This window comes from Cryptomeria japonica, chromosome 11 (genome assembly GCF_030272615.1).
Source record: "Cryptomeria japonica chromosome 11, Sugi_1.0, whole genome shotgun sequence".
Classification (NCBI taxonomy): Eukaryota; Viridiplantae; Streptophyta; class Pinopsida; order Cupressales; family Cupressaceae; genus Cryptomeria; species Cryptomeria japonica.
Genome location: NC_081415.1, coordinates 210,065,253 through 210,083,810, shown reverse-complemented (window position 1 = coordinate 210,083,810; position 18,558 = coordinate 210,065,253).

The window sequence follows — 18,558 nt, the reverse complement described above, 5'->3', positions numbered from 1 at the left end:
GTGTAAAACAAACTCAGCATAAAAGATTGTTGTTGGGTAGTTTGTCGAAAACCATCGACCAACGATCCCAAATTTTTTTCACAATACCATCATTTGTGCACCATTTAATAGAAAGTTTTGTTTTTTTGGGATCTACAAGTTGACCAGTATGGGGATTCACAAACAATGAGGCAATAGAGGCTTTGGATATCTCGAGATTCTTGATATCCTTATATGACAAGCCATCTACATATTTTTCCCTCATAGAATCTTGCCACAAAAGGGCGACATTGTGCTCCTCAATCATGGTTTCCATACTCTTTTTCATCGACATGAGAGGATCAAACATTGGGTTTAGATGAGGGATCCTACAATATAATTATGCAATCCCCCTCAATTCATTCAAATTTTGTGCAATCAAATCCTGAATTGAGGGGGGGTTTGTCAAAGGATGGTTTGGTTGTTGTAGTTGTAGTTGATCAGTGTTTTCATTGTTATCCCCCATTTTTAACCTAATTGAATTTAAATAATTAAATTTAGTTAACAAATTTAAACAATTAGGTATTTGATTTAAAAAACCTAGTTTTCATGAAAAAAACCATATTTTCAATGAAAAATCAAATAAACATTAACAAAATATACAAAAAATGAACGAAAATGATTGAAAACAATAAAAATTTTAACTTTCAATCTTTTTTTTAGCAATTTTTGGTAAAAACACTGGATATTGGGTGCATTGGATATCAGATTTTTATAAAATCACATAGCCCGTGAGTTATAAATGACTCACGGGTTATCACTATCAAAATATATTTGTATTATATTATAAAATATAATTATATAATATATAATATATAATATATAATATAATATAATAATATATTATATAATACGCATTATATAATATAGAATATAATATATTATTATATTATTATATTATATAATATATTATTATATTATATAATATAATAATATATTATATATTATATAATATATAATATAAAATATATAATATATTTTTTAATTTAAAATTACAAATAAAAATCGGATATCCGATTTGCATAGCTAATTACCATGCCAAGGTGTACTAACACCCAGGCCAAGCAAAAAGTCGACGCAAATTTTTGCATTTTTAGGCGAGTGAAGAAGGCTATTTTTTTCACATCGCCACTTTTTGGCCCCCCATGATACTGCACTAAACCCAATATTATAAAAAAATGAGCTATAACAACCCAAAAGTTAGTGCCCAACATATGTCCAATTGAATAAGCCAAATGATGTATCAAAACACACCAACATATGTAGTTCACTTTTACAATTCATTTATGTACATCCAACATATTTTTAACATTTCTTATTTTAGGACACCCAATGTTTGGAGGTCATAAATTTTGAATCAAATGTTTGATTGACAAACCATTTGAAGCACTAAAAAGATCGTGATGTGCTCATTTAACATATAACCTGCTACACTAGTGACAAACAATTTTGGGATGTTTTAGAGCCTCTAAGGCCTTCAAAACGTTAATTACCCCTGCATGTTTGTTGGATCCTATGGAAGGAAAGAAACAACCAAATTTTCAAGGAGGCTGAAAATTCTATGGAAGGTGTTTTCAATGCTATGATCAAGCTACTAAAAAAGAGCTATCAATTGTTATACGGAAACTATCAAGAGACCCCCTACTCAGTGGGATAATAAAATTGCTAAGAATTCAAACCTCTTGATGACCTATACCTACCTTGATAATACTAAGAATCTTGCTAGGAAAAGAACCAAATGGAAGCATCCTACTATAGGGTGTTTTAAGCTTAACTTTGATGGGGTTACCACACAAGGCTATGTTACTAATGGAGGAGTGATTAGAGACTCCAATGGAAACTTCACTACTACTTTTACTAGGAACTTGAATGGTCATACTAGTAATCAAGATAAATGTATGGCTCTATTATGGGGGATCAAGTTTTCTCTCTCTATTGGGATTAACTATCTTGATATAGAGGGTGACTCTAAAATTGTAATTGAAACTACTAAAGGGGTATATAGTGCTAGTTGATCTATTGAAGGATTCATGGAGGACATCGCAACTCTTATGTTGGGTCTCCACTCTTTCACTATAAATCATATCTATAGGGAAGCCAATTTTTTGGCTAATGTCATGGCTAGCCTGGGTCTTTATAATTAAGGGATCAAATATTCTTGAATGGTGGATCACCTCCCTCCCCATGTGAAGACCCCTAATTGGAAAAGAAAAACCTTCTATCTTAGTGTAAATGAGGAACAAATTTAAACATTGGAAAATCTTAATTGGCATAACTTATTTTTTTATCATTAGAAGTTATACTCCTCTTATGTTGAATATATGACTATTCAAGTTGACTCCATGACTCTTGCTACGTGGAGTGCCAATGTGGTAGTTTTAGAGGGGTGGCTATGTAAATGAAACAAGATATTTATTAACCATGGGATGGTGTCATTTCGGGAAAGGCGCCAAGGAGTCTTAAGTATTTTTTTAATCTTGTCAATATGATTGAAGATTTTGTAATTAAAAGATATTTCATTTTCCAATTGGGATTAAGATCTTCACATGAATGTGTGGTCATGAGTGTTAATGTGTGATATGAGGACACGCTTGTCCATAATTCCACTTACTCAAAGTTTTTATGGCTTTTCTAGTTTTCTCTCATTATAAAAGGTAATTTGGTGCCTTTTGAATTTTGGAGAGTGACCATTACTGATAGAGACAACGCGGGAGGGGATAGAGAGAGATTTTATCCAAATAGGCATTAGTAATTTAAAAGAAATGCCTCCATCTAGCATATATGTAAATAAGGATGGGTGGCCTGGTACATTTAAAGTATGACTAGCCATGATAAAAATTTGTTGACCCAATTCACTTCTTCTTGGGTTGATCATAGGATGTTTATGGGTGACATTTTTTTTGAAATAATGAAGATGTCATTTCTAAGACAATGGGTCTCTCTACTAATGGGAGGAAATGGATGAAAACCAGTCGTGTCTTTGATAATTAGAGCTTGAACTAGTTTTTTCATGAGGATGAACCTTCAATTAAATATCACTAAGGATTTGAATATGATAAATTACTTGACCCCTAGGATAAGGTATGCTTACTAATAATAAATTAATTTATTCTTGAATTCAGGTTTAAGGTGTATCACTTCTATCACTTGCCTCTATCAGATGTGTTTCCTTAGGATTCTTATGGAATCTAGAAACTATGCCAACTACATGAGCTATGTTTGGTTTGTTGTGAACAACATAGTGCAATTTGCGAATCATTGACCTGTATTCCTTCTCATCAACAAACTTAGATTCATCTTCTTTAGATTGTGTAATGAAAATATCATTCTTCATTTGATGTATCTACAAGCCTATGAAATTTTTTATTTCCCCTACTAAAGACATTTCAAACTCATTTTTCATTTCATCTAGAAAACTGTTGCTCATGACATCATTACCTCCAAATATGATATCAACAACAAATACTTCACTAACTAGTATTTCATCTCCTCTAGTCTTGAGATATATGTTGATATCATCAAAGGTTCTCTGAAAGCCTATCTTCATCAGATGTGTATGAAGCCTTTCATACCATACTCTTCATGCCTGGTTTAATCCATATAAAGCTTTATGCAATTTACATACCATGTCTTTCTCATCAGTCAAAGCATAACCATCTAGCTACTCTATGTATACTTCTTCTTCCAATATCCCATTCAGAAATGCAGAATTAGTATCCATCTAGTATACCTTGAATTTGTTATGGGCTGCAAATGCAAGTAAAGTTCTGACACCTTCCAGTCTTTCTACTGGAACAAAATTTTTGCCATATTCTTTTCCTTCTTCTTGTGCATAACCCTTTCAAACCAACCTTGCCTTGTTGCGAATTACAACACCATCTTCATTCAACTTGTTCTTGTATACCCATTTAGTACCTATAACATTCTTATTTCCCGGTCAAGGTACTAGGGTCCAAGTGTTGTTCTTCTCAATTTGATCCAATTCCTTCTCCATAGCTTTAACCCAATGATCATCACCAAATGCCTCCTTAGCAGTTCTTGGTTCAATAGTTGAGATCATGCAAGAATTCTCTCTGATTTTTCTTCTGGTTAGTACTCCAACATTCTTATCCACAATAATCAGTTCAAGATTGTGATTCAGTCTCACGTATCTAGGAATAACATGATCATTATCTTCAGGTTCAACTTCTTCATTATCATCATCTTCTTCTAAATTTATCTATTCTGGTTGAACAAGTGCATCAAAATTTGCTGTAGCAGTTTTAGATTTCACAATTTCTAGTTCCAAAATCAAAATGCAAGGATCTTTATCCTTTTCCTCTGAACTGGTTCCTTTCGATCAAGAAATTTATCCACTCAAACATCAACACTCTCAACAATTCTATTTGTCTGGTTGTTAAAACACTTGTAGGCCTTACTCTTGGTGGAATAGCCAAGAAATATACCTTCATCACTCTTAGCCTAAAATTTGCTAATGTAATCACCTCTCTTAATAAAAAATTTTCTTCCAAATATCTTAAAATAGCTAACATCAGGTGATCTTCCATACCAATATTCATAAGGAGTCTTCTCCTTACCTCTCTTCACCAGAACTTAGTTCATAGTGTAGACAATTGTGCTGACAGCTACTCTCTAAAAGGTTTTTGCTACACCTCCTTGTATCAATAGTTTCCTAGTAGCTTCAACAAGTAACCAGCTACTCCTCTTTGCGATACCATTCTATTGTGGTGTCCTTGGTATAGAAAGCTGCCATTTGATATCATTCTCTTTAGAGTACCTAGTGAATTCCTCAGAAGTAAATTCACCACCTTGATCTTTCCTCAAATACTTTATCTTCTTGTCACTCTCTTTCTCAGCTAAGGCCCTAAATGCCTTGAACTTACCAAAAGCATCAGTCTTTTCCTTCAAGAATGTGACCCACATCATCCTTGAGCAATCATCAGTGAAGATCATAAAATATCTATCACCTTGAATACTTTTTGTTCTTATTGGTCCACAAAGATCTTTATGAACCAGATCTAACAAATGTTTCATTGAAAAAGAATTTCTCTTGAAAGTTGAAGAAGTCATCTTCCCTAACTGACATCATTTGCAAAGAGCACTAACCGGTTTGTCTAATTGAGGCAAACCTCTCACTATCTTGGAATTACTCAATTTAATAATGTTATCAAAGTTTATATGACAAAATCTCCTATTCCAAAGCCAACTATCATATATTTTTGCAATTAAATAGTTGCTAACTTTAGGATTAAAGTGAAACAAGTTACCTTTAGTTTGCTTCCCGGTTGCAATCAATTTGCCTTTGTTGTCATAGATCTTGCACATGCCATTTTTAAACTCCAGTGGGTATCCTTTGTCATTGAGTTGTGCCACACTCAAAAGATTGTTCTTAAGACCTTCAACCTAGTAGACATCATGTGCACTCCTCTTCCCATTAAGAGAAATAACTCCCTTACCTTTAACCATGTAGGGTGATTCATTGCCAAATTGAACAACACCACCATCATATTACTTGAGAGAAAGAAATTTGCTCCAATCACCGGTCATATGATGTGAGCAACCACTATCAATGATCCAATCATCATAGTTATCCATACTAGATACTAATGCCTTCTGATCATACATATCTTCCTTAATAGTTACAAACACAATATCTTCAGTAGCATCACCATCAGATTCTTCATTAGTGATACCACTATCAATAGAAATAAGACAATATCTCTTGGCTTTACCCTTATAATTCTTGAATTTATCTCTCTTGTGTTGATTATCACCATTAGGACAATTAGCAACAATGTTGGCAATCTTGTTGCATGCAAAACATCTCAAAGGTAATTTACCTCTATATTTACCAGTGCCTCTAGGCAACCAATTTGCCAATAATGCTTCAAGATCCACTAAACTATTTTCATCATTAGCTTAACTGCTAGATCTCGATTCATAATTGTGACTAGTATCTCTACTTTTTCTCACAGATGGGTTAGAAATAGAATCTCTAAATGCAGACTCGGATTTTTGTATAGTACCATCATAACCATTTAATTCAAAAGCAGTAAGCTTGCCAATGATGGATTCAAGAGTTACCTTAGATTTGTCCATGGACTTCAGCTCTTGAATATCTACAACTCGAATAGCATAGACTGGTAGCAGGGTTCTTAGTACCTTACTGATCACTATGACATCTTCCACTTTCCCTCTTGCACTCTTAATTTCACCAACTATCTCTTTTATCCTTTGACCATACTGCTGGATTTTCTCACCTTCATCCATCCTTATGTCATCAAACTTTCCTCTTAGACTATCCTCTTTAGCAATCTTAATATGTTCATCACCACTATAAATCTCTTCAATTTTTTTCCATACCTCATATGCAATTTCAAGACCATGAACATCTACATATTTAGCATATGATTTTCTTGTTGTTCTTTCTTCTAATCATTAGTCAGATTCCTAGTGGGTGTAATATACTTAGTATCTACATGAGCCCAATACTAGCTTCCCAGACTCTTGATGTAAATTTTCATTCTGTCGCTCCATATCCTATAGTTTTCTCTCTTAAACTTCAGACTTTCCTCTTCATCACGATCTAGCAGATATTTACCTCAAGCTGTTAGGCTTAGACCTTAGAGGACCTGAGATGCTCTGATACCAATTGATGGTATGATGAAACAATAATTATCCAGTATATTACTGAGAGGGGGGGGTGAATCACTAAATAGAAAAATTGATACAAACTTTCCCAATCACACAAAGTAAAGTTATCAACAATATTGAAAGACTAAAATAGATTCAACCATAAAACCCTAGCCTAACAGCAACAAAGATCCACCATAACATATGAAGATTACCTAAGACAATGTAAATCAACAAAATCACAAAGATTATACCATCACATGTCCAATGCGGTTTGGATCCCCATTCTTCCTATCTCTATTGATCTTGCTTGATATATTTGCTCTCAGATTTTATGTGTGCACAAGAGCTCAGCAGAGAATGGAAATGTGGTTGCAAGTAGGCTTGATCGCATATGAAAGTTTGAATGCTAGAAGGCTTCAAAGATCAATTAGGATTGATTAGAATGATTAGGTGATTAGGGTTGATAATGAAGGAAGCATCTACTTATATAGAAGACACTATAAGAAATGGAGGGATAAGATTGATAGGTGTAAGAGATAAATGGTCGGCTAAGACTAGAGGGTAGGTAGTGTAGGAATTAAGAGGTGAATGACATGTGTCATAGGTGGAAAAGGCTAATGAATTAATTAAATAAATAAATATTTATTTAATTAATAGAAAAAATGGGATCAATTAAATAAATAAGATATTTATTTAATTTAGGAAAAGGATAATTTAAATAAATAAAAGTATTTATTTAAATGAGAAATAAGGCTAGAAGAGGATAAATTAATTAATTAAATAAATAAAGATTTATTTAATTAATAGAAGAATTAGGCTTAAATAATTAAATAAATAAAATATTTATTTAATTAGACAAGACAATTTTAGGTGTCTGCATTTTACCCCTCTTCGAGACAATGCAGCTTGTTGCGTTGGCTCAAAGAAGATAAGATGAACTGATACAAAGTTTCCCCAAGATGGGAATGATATTCCCCCTCGAGAGATTGGATGAAAATGTCTGAAAAGATCACAGACAATCTCTCGATAGAAAGAAAGGTTAGAAATGACTGACAAGATAGGATAGAGTGACAGAGTCATGGGATAAAGAAGAGTAACTCAAGAGACTAGGACTAGGGTAGTCTAGAAGATAGACTATGAGGGAAAACATCCTCATTGTCATCCACACACCTAAGAGATTAGAGTGCAAAGAGAGAAGAGAGTAGTCAACAGCGATGGCATTGGTTCATAGATTCAATCGCATTCACTGATATCATAGGCCAGTAGATGCAGGAGAGCCGGTGAGTACCACAAAACCTCATTGTACCTTGTTGCATTAATTATTGTCATAATCGCATGTTAGGTTGGTAAATAAATTTGTATTAGGTAGGTCTATAAAAATTTCAAGTGGGGGAAAAAATGTTAAGGTGCGTCTGTGTTGGTGTTAGGCGTGTTTGGGTAGGCTAGGTGTGTTTATGAAAGGAAAGCGTGTCTGTGCAGAGCAGAGGCATGTTTTTGTGTTTCAGGCGCCTCTATGCAGGACAAGCATGTTTAGGAAGTATGTAAGCGCGTTTGTGTCATGAATACGTGTTTATGTCTTCAAGGTCAAATTAATAGTTTTGTGATAAACATACGCTATCGATTGGATAAGCTTTTGAGAGGATACACTCAAGAAGGTCCTCTAGGGAAGTCTAGGATAGCAGATAGGGCAAGGATTGACAATTCTATGATAGAACATACGTTGCCAATCGAGAAAATACTCAAGAGGATACACTCAAGTAGAGGCCCTAGGATAGGAAAGATCGAGGCACTTTGTGATGAATAGGGAGTACCATAGAAATTGGAAATTCTATGATAGAACATATGTTGCCAATTGGATTAGGCTGAAATTGACAATTCTCTGATAGAACATACGTTGTCAACTAGATAAGCTACTCAAAAGGATACACTCAAGTAGGTGTCCTAAAAGATAGGATCAAAGAAACACTTTGTGATGAATAGGGAATTCCACTAGGATAAAAGGTAGCACTTTGTGATGAATAGGGAATGCCACTAGGATAGAGTGTCATATGATAGATATAAGCACTAAAATAGAAAGCAACACTTTGTGATGAATAGGGAATGCTACTAGGATTGACATAGTTGATTTGTTTGACTGTAGGAGGACCTACCTATGCTAGAGTCACGAGAGAGACTCCCATGGACTTAGAGTTTATGACCAGAGTTGACATTGGATGATAGAGTAGCAGTTGAGGTCATGCGACTGTGATACATTTTGTATGTGCCTGAGTTTTGGGTGAACAGAAGATTATTAACTGCATTAGCTGAGAGATGGCATTTAGAGACATGCACTTTTTATTTGTTGATGGGTGATATGACAGTCACCTTAGAGGATGTATACAGGATACTAAGGATATCAATCAATGGGGAGTTAGTTCCTTACAATTGAGATGAAGATAGGGATGCACTGAGATGAGTGTTTTAGGATCTAGGATTGGAGATGAGGGCTGGACATGGATGGCCATAGGAGTAGCCACAGGGAAAGGTGAGGGGAGAGAGGAGGAAGATGAGCTACAATCCTTGAGGGAGATCTGCTAGGGATAGGTAGATGAGATCCAGGATCTAGAGAGTGAGACAATTAGGCTCAGGAGACAACTAAGGGATACTGAGCGGGAGAGGGATTAGGCTATTCAGTGCTATATAGAGGCTTAGACAACACTGAGGGCAGGGAGGCAGGAACAGAGGACACAAGGGCCAAATACACCTATGTTCTACAAGAAGGAGAGGAGATAGCTCAATGGAGAGACATGTACTATGGAGTGGTACCTCTAGATTAGTGGGCTAGGAGCTTCCGTAGACCATCACGGACTGTGATGACCACTAGAGGGAGAGACAGGAGACAGGCATCTAGTGGTGGGGTTATGGTTCTTCTAGCACCACCAGATAGAGGGGACAGGGGAGATGATCCCAGGGCAGGTCCTTCCAGGGCTCAAACTCTATCGAGGCTAGCTGGCTCTGAGGGAGGGAGTTCATCATAGCCTTAGAGGGTTCCCTATGTATCAGTTTTGTACTATTTTGTATGATGACACCTTCAGGTGATTGTGGCCATATGTAGTTTAACATCATTGTATCATGACACTTATGATTTTGATATATATATATGAGATGATTCATCCTTGTGGTAGCTATATGCATGTGTACTTATGTGATGCTTCTATATCTTTTATGATGTATGCTTTTATGTAGTGTTTATTATATGGATGCAAATATGTACATGATGAAATGCCATATTTTTGTTCTTTTATGTTTTAATATGTTATGCATATGCAAATGTGAATGTATGAATTGAAAATGAATATGATAATGTACATAACTATTTACATGATGAGAATGTAAAATGTGCTAGCATGTGTTGTGTCCAAGATGTGATGCAACTGTGATATCTATATGTATGTATGAAAATGCTAACATGTGGTAATGCAGGTGCAAACTACATGAAATGGAAATAGTTTTGGTGTGACATTATACTCAGTCGTGTGGTAGCTAGCTACATAGTCTCAAGAATGGTGGAGGTCAATCAAGAAAGGGGGATGGAAGATAGAAGATATGAAAGTGAAAGAGCTTCTTGTGCTTTTATCATCATTGAGCTTTATTATGGAAAATAGGTTATGACAATCTAGATATATGTTCAACCCAGAAAGTCGTTGTACCCGTTTGTATGGAGATCAGACAGTCGCAAACAAAGAATGTCCCAGTTCATACTAGACACATAGAGTCCTCATATCCTTGAAAAAGTCATAGCATTACTAAGAGACAATCCATAGACAACAAATAAAAATAGGTGACGATACCCCATCCTCGCCTTTCTAGTCAAAGACATCCTAGAGATAGAATCTCTAGTCAGAGACATCCCAGAAAAGCTAAAAGACATGTCACCAAAAGATAGAATCAAAAGAAAACCAAGACTCAACACCAACATCCACTATAGTCCTCAAGTTTTGTGTCTCTTGTCACTTGTATAAGTCTTATTTGATTGTGGTCACAATGTTTTCGTTCACAAAAGGATAGATAACACCGAACCATAATGTTGTCTGAGTCTGTTGAAAGATTTGATTTGTTGAAGCCCATTGTTCCTACTATGTCTCATCTGAAACTGACTAAATCCATGAAAGTGATACTTTATTATGGAGGATATGGAACTTTATTTCGGATCAACAATGCAAGTGTTTCTTTATTGTGCATTGTGCATGGATAGACTGAAGAAAACCAAAAAAAAATTGTACTCCTGGAAATGTGTGATTCTCTTAGTTCCACACCCATCACTAGACATAGGATTTGCCTTAGCCACAGATAGGAGCTGATTTATTATGGATGGAAAGGGGTGAAAAGGAAGGATTATTATGAATGGCTAACCAATCTTAGGTAGATCAATAACAAGCCATGATGGGAATGTGTAAAATTTATTATGGATGAAGAGGTTGTGAGTGTGTGCTAGGTGAAAAGATGAAATGGAATCCCAAAAGAGGGAGGAGCAATGTCTCTACACATGGTGTCAGTGACCTAGTTTTCACCATGATACTTGCCTAGGGCGCCATTGAAGTGGTTTTCATCATTGGATGAAATTTTTTTTTCTTTACTTTTTTCGATTTTTTTGATTTTTTTGTGTCACAAAGAGCTTGTTTGCCAAGTTTTCACCAAGTAATTATTTTTTATTTTTATGATTTTTTTTGGATTTTTTATTTTTTATTTTTTCATTTTTTATTTTTTATTTTTATTTATTTATTTATTTTATTTTTGAATATTTTTTTGGTGTGTTTTTGAATTAGGATACTCTAAAGAGCTATGTGTAAAACCTATGAAGGTGCATGTTGTTGATAGGATCCTCCAAAGGTTCACCATCTGGAGTTGAGAGCTGATATGCACCAGATCCATAGGTTGTTGTGATGATGTAAAGACCAAGCCAATTTGGTTCGAACTTTCCCTTCTTCTCTTTGTCTTGCTGATTTTTAGGATTTTCTCTGAGAACTAAGTCACCCACCTCAAATGTGTGAGGCTTAGCCATATGATTATAGCTTCAACATTCCTTGAATGAATGATATGTAGCTCGAGTGACTGCCTTTCTTCATAAAGGAACTAAGATGGAATTACTAGTGTGTGAACTACGTAGGCCCGTATGCATCTCACCTAAAGAATTTTGGGCATCCCTGACAACAAAGTCCTTCAAGGAAAATCCATTAAAGGTCCATGATGTATCGCCAAAAGGGAAAGGATGTGTAGAATAAGTGGATGATTGATGAAGGCTTATGATTGCAAAAAGAAGTGAAAGTAGGATAGCATGATGGAGACTTAGGATCAACAAGTATGCTTTTTAACTTAAAATTGTAGAACTTTTGCCCCCAGTTATTTTGATATTAGGGGAGATCAACTCTTTCTCTTTTTCTTTCATAGGATTTTTATCCTCAACCTTGATTTTTACAGAGTCCAATAGCTTTTGATTTTGATCTAGACTAAAGGAATTTTCTCTAGTTTTTACTTTTAGAATTTTCTTTTCAAAGCTTTATTTTTTATCGCCAATTAGTAAGGGCTTTTGTGATTCTTGTTGATCCAAGTCTAGAAGTGGAGTGGAAATAGAAGGAGTGGATGAAATAGTAAGGCTATGTGAGTTCTCAAGAGGGCTGGCAATACGATCAATAGATTCTTTGTTGGAACCACTCTTAGGACTATTGATATCAAGAGGTGCTTGCACCACTAGAGGAGATTTCCATTCAGACTTAGTAGCTACAACACTATGTGGTTCACACCCAATTCCTTGGCATTGTAAATAGTTTGTAGGTTGTTCTTGTTGACTGAATATGTTAGGAGATAATTGAAGTTGATCAACATGAAAGATATGCTCACCAGATCCCATTTCTTTAACCTTGAACTTATCTTTGATCTCTGATTGTTTTGATGTAGAAGTTTTCAAGGATTCTGGATCAACATATGTTGATGATGGAACAACTTCGCAATTGGATAGAATTATTATTGTTGATATAGGTCACAAATTATTACAATATATGAATGGATTTGGGTCAACTTTGATGGTCACTTCAACTCCGTTATGTTGGAACTTGATACATCGATGACATGTAGATGGGACTGTGCTCATCTCATGAATCCATGGACAACCTAGCAGTATGTTATATGTGAGATCCAGGTCTAGGACTTGACAAACCACATCCTTTGTAACTAGCTCAACTCTCAGAGGTAAGGTGACTGTGCCTTTAGATTAATTCTCTTCCTCATCATATGCCTTGATGGTAATTTTATTTGTAGCATTCATCAAATTATCTGAATATCCCAATTTTTTAAGAATATTCAATGTACATATATTGAGACCAACTCCTCCATCTACCAGGACTCATTTTATTTGATGTTTGTGTAGGAAGGCTTCAATGTGTAAAGGTGAATTATGTGGTTGGCTCATGGAGGCATTATCAAATTTTGTGAATGTAAGGGAGTGTGGAATGGAAAGGTATCCCACCATGTCTTGAAACTGGTCCACATTTAGATTAGTGGGGATAGAAGTGTCACTCAAAGTTTTGTTGAGAATGGCCTTATGTGCAGGGGATATGCATAAAATCTCAAGGATGGAGATAAGTGCGGGTGTCTTCCCTAACTATTCTACAAGGTCATACTTAGGTTTAGTTGATGAGGTATTTTTAACTGGAGCCCCTTGCAAAGTGAATTTACCTCAATGAGTTGTAACATTACATTTAGAGGTAGGTTTAGAAGAAGATCCAATGCCTTTTAGGACAACCTTGGGTCTTTGGGTAGAATTTTTAGGCATTTTGTCCTTTATAATAATGGCAGAGACATAATTTTCCATCAAAATGTGATTGACAATTGAATCATAGTTATAGGATGCTCTGGTATAGTTGGTTTGCTCATCTATGGCTTTAGCTTTTCCCTTGTCATGATTTGAGAATGGTTCCTTAAACATCTCATGTTCTTGATTGGATGAATGCACTTCAATCTCAATGTCACCTCTATCAATAAGGTCTTGTATGATGTTCTTTAGTTGATGACAATTTCTTGTCTTATGGCCCTTTCTCTTGTGATACTCACAGTATTCATCATCATTCCACCAATTTGGTTTGACCTTTGGCTCATATCAAGGCAAATCTAGAATTGTGATTATCTTGTTTGCTACTAGCTTCTTGAAAGCTAATTCAAGTGGTTCTCCCAATGGGGTTTACTTCCTTTGTGATTTTGAAGTTGTTTGAGTATTCACTTGATTGTTTGTAGAGCTTGATCCAAAAAAAAGATTTTGGGTCGTACTGTATTGGCATCAACAACATCATTGACTATGTTTTTGTTTTTATTCCAAAATCTTGGCTTGTCTATTCCTTTAAAGTCTACTTTGTTTTCTTTCAATATCCTTAAGACTCCTTGTTCAATTAGGACCTTCTCTATTGCGAAGCCTTTTTCAATGAGGTCCTTGATGGTGAAAAAAAAAGCTTTTCTCAAGTCATAACCAATGTCTTTGTTGACATTTTGGGTCAACATTTCTACCATTTCTTTTTGTAGAATTTCACAAGAGCATCTACTGGCTAAATTCCTCCATCGTTGTAAAAATAATGAAAAAGATTCTCCATCCTTTTGTTTGGTGTTGCACAAAGTGGTGATAGATATATCTGTCTCTATGTTGTATGAGAAATGTTGGATAAATGCCTTTCCTAAGTCACCCCATGACTTAATTCTAGGTGGGAGTTGGGAAAACCATTCCATAGGTTGATCACCTAAGCTTTGTGGGAATAATATCATCAAATATGTCTCTTCTATTTATACATCAATGCAAGCTGTGAAAAACTATATTATATGTGCCTTAGGATCCCCTTTTCCTCTATACTTATCAAACATAGGTGTCACAAAATGTGTAGGAAAAGGAGGCACTAGAATTCTTTTGTCAAATGGATAGGGACATATGTCTCTCATTGTGTAAGTTGGCTTTGGTGTATTTATATCCTCCATTTTCTTTTGTAAGTCCTTAATTTGCTGCTCCAAATTGTTCTTAGGCGGAGACCAATTTGTTGGACCATACCCCATGCCTGAACCACCTGGTGGAGGAGGAGCATGTTGCATATATGGATGGTATTGATCATACACATGTTCATATGGAGGAGGTCTATAGTGATATTGCGTATATGGACCACTTGGCATAGAGTCATGATGAGGAATGGAATATTTGTTTTGTCCATGTGTACCATACTCTACAGGCATGTCATGAGTTTTCTCTAATGTGTTGCCCCCAAATTTGACATGGGGTTTCCTTGTGTCCAAATTTTCATCATGACTTTGGATATCCAATTTCTTTGATGGTTGGTCCTTAGCATTGGTATGTGATTGAGTATATTTTTTTGCATAAGACTTCCATAATGGTTTGTGAAGGCGAGTATCATATGCTTGACCATGTGTATGTGGGTCCTTAGGTTTTTGAAACAAAGATGATGGTGATTCAGGCACAAAATGTGGTCCTCTATTGCCTCCACTATTAGGCCTCCTTTGATCCATGTTGAGGTGAGGTTGTTGCAAAGGTCAATTTTCCATTATTTGAGACATGTCAAAATCATGTGGGATCCTGGCTCCACTTTATGCCATCACTTGTAAGAAATATTGTCTATCTCTCCTCATTATTTTCTCAACCAATCGATTAAAATGGGGATCCATAATGGAGTCTTCCACTTCTATTGAATGTACGGAAAAGTTGCATGTATTGTCATCAAGTGTGTATCATTGTTGTTTGTGTTATCCATGTTCTAAATATTTTGCATGTTTCTATAAGCGTCCATGTCAGGTAATGTGGTATGATCAGAATTGAAAAAGATATCACTATCATACTCATAGGCACTCATGTTTGTAGACTCTTGAGCCTCTTTAGTTTCTCTCCTAGATTTTTGGGAATGGGTTTCAACCATGAACTAGGTCTTGACCAAAATGTGTGAGACTCGATGAAAATGGAAAGAGTATGGAAGACCAAGAGTTGGATGGAATGTAAATGAATCTAAGGTGTACTTGCAATGTCAAAAGTGTAAGACCAAGTATGTATGTAGTAGAGTAGGTGTGGCTTCCAAAGAGATGATAGTTTCTCTTGATGAGGTCAGTTGACCTTGACTCCAAGTAAGACCAAATGAGACCCAAAGGTGATAGACCTTGATGAGGGACCACTTAGAAAATTGTTGTTGTATGTAGTGTATTGACAAAGCAAGATGAGGACAAGCAAGTGACCTTTTGACTCAAGTTTAGAAAAATGTGAATGTAATGCAAGGTGTAAAGCAATGATGGAATTTGTGAGACCTAGAAATAGGTTGAATGCTAGATGAAAAACTAGAGAAATAACTTAGGAAGCTCAAGAATGTTGAAACCAATTGCTCTTGTTTGTTGGATTGTAAATTTTCCCCAATTTGTGAAGTTATTTGTTGTGATCAAATCTAAATTTTGGACTATTTTTCATTACAAGTGGACACAATATTGATAAGGACTCAATGTTTGCAAGTATTTAGACTCAAAATGACTCAAAGAAAAGTGTGTTGTTTGATGTAAGCATGTTTTGCATACACTTGAATACACAGAAGACATAATTTTATGGTGTTTGGTCTTGAATGTTTGAATGTTCAAAAGAAGACAAGCATAATTCTTATGGCTGGTCAAGAGAATAGTTGTTGATCTCACACGGGGTTTCCCTCAAGGCTATTCTATTTAGAGCGAATACTTAGATGCTTGACCCTACTGGCTCCACCCTTGGCACTCACTTCTATGGGGCAGCCAAGCATCAGTCTCCATGAAAAATCCCCATGGTTAACTTTGTATCTTACTAAGAACCGTATGTGTGTGGGCCACTCTAGAGGTCTGACCTCCTTCCCCACCAACTAGAAGGATTTTGGCTTTCTAAAATAAAAAGGTGGTAGTAAGGGCATCAGCTCATGTGCCCATACATACAACACTTTCAAATCTATAAATACAGAAGGCTCCCAGCTGGTAGGGGTTACACCTTACAACTGATCAAATAAATTTGATCAAACGGGTTTATGGGGAGACCTAGTGTCGGTATGAACAATTCAGCACATGTTACCCATAGCTTTCACCATGGATACAGTTATTTATAGTGGTTCGGAAGAGGTGGTTTTTCATCACTACCACTTGGGTCGTTCTCTCCTCACTAGTAGTCCTAATGACCACATGGGGAGACAGGCCCTCTAAAGATTAAATAAAAAGAGCCTATTGCTCAAAACACAAAAGACACAGGTTCAATTTTACTGCACCAATTGAAGTGTTTTCTAGTCTATGAAAACAAGAAACACAAATGAAGATCAAAAAACCCTTGCCAAGGTCCTACAACAAAGATTTGTTAGTAGTTTGGGTTGTTTCAAATGATTACCCCTTCTTGCAAGCACACAAGTTAGGTAAATTTTAGATCCAAAACGACTTTGTGAAATAGGGGCCTTCGACAACACATTTTTTTTAATAGATTCAAAGATCTAATTTTCCATTAGCTATTTTGTATCATAAAAAAATAGAGAACCTGTAAAATTTCAAGATATTTTTAGAAATGTAAGAAAATCCAAAAAAATTGCTAATATGCTCCAAAACATATTTTTTTATGAAACATCATAAAAAATTCATATAAAATGCACAATTGCTCCAAAAAATATGAACTTTTTACTGGACACTCCTGATGGTATTTCAAACCTGCATAAAAAAATGCTTAAAAAATGCCAAACAGTTTGTGAGATATGATCAAAATAATGCAAAACCCTAACTTTTAAAGATTCAATTTTCTAGGAATGATTTTGCATCAAATTTAAAATAAAAAAGAACAAATCCTTTGTATAATTTTGAGATATTTCCAAAAAAGTAAGAAAATCCAAAAAATTCTCTCATTTGCTCTCAAAATTATTTTTTTATGAAAATACATAAAAAGTTCATAGAAAATTCACATATGATCCAACAACTCTGATTTTTTTACTGAGCATTTGGAATACTATTCTTGACCTACAAACAAAATTTTATGTCAAAATTCAAAGCGGTTTGTAAGGTTTGATCAAAATAATGAAAAATCCTAATTTTTAAAGATCCCTTTTTTTAGGAAATATTTTGCATCACAATTAAAATCACAAATAAAAGATCCTATGTCTAAATCAGAGAGCTTTCCAAAAATTTAAGAAAAGCCAAAAAAAGTGCTCATTTGCTCTCAAAATTAGTTGTTTATGAAAACCCATAAAAAATTCATAGAAAATTAAAATATGCTCCAATAGATTTGAATTTGGGTTTGAAAGATATTCATATTGTCTTCAACTTGTCAAAACAATTTGGTGCAAAATGTCCAAGCTGTTTGTGAGATTGGATCAAATCTCTTCAAGATCTTGATTTTGTGTCCAAAATCCTAGCTACACAAGGTTAATCTCCAAATTGTTTTACAAAACAACAATATAGGGGTAGAAAAATCAGCAAAAAACATATATCTAACAAAAATCCATGTCCCACGGGGCGTGCCAAAATTTTTATGGTAGAAAAACAACAATATTGAAAGACTAAAATAGATTCAACCACAAAACCCTAGCCTAACAACAACAAAGATCCGCCATAACATATGAAGATTACCTAAGACAATGTAAATCAACAAAATCACAAAGATTATACCATCACATGTCCAATAGGGTTTGGATATCCATTCTTCCTATCTCCATTGATCTGGCTTGATATATTTGCTCTCAGAGTTTATGTGTGCACAAGAGCTCGACAAAGAACATAAATGTGGTTGCAAGTAGGCTTGATCACATATGAAAGTTCGAATGCTAGAAGGCTTCAAAGATCGATTAGGATTGATTAGAATGATTAGGTGATTAGGGTTGATAATGAAGGAAGTATCTCCTTATAAAGAAGACA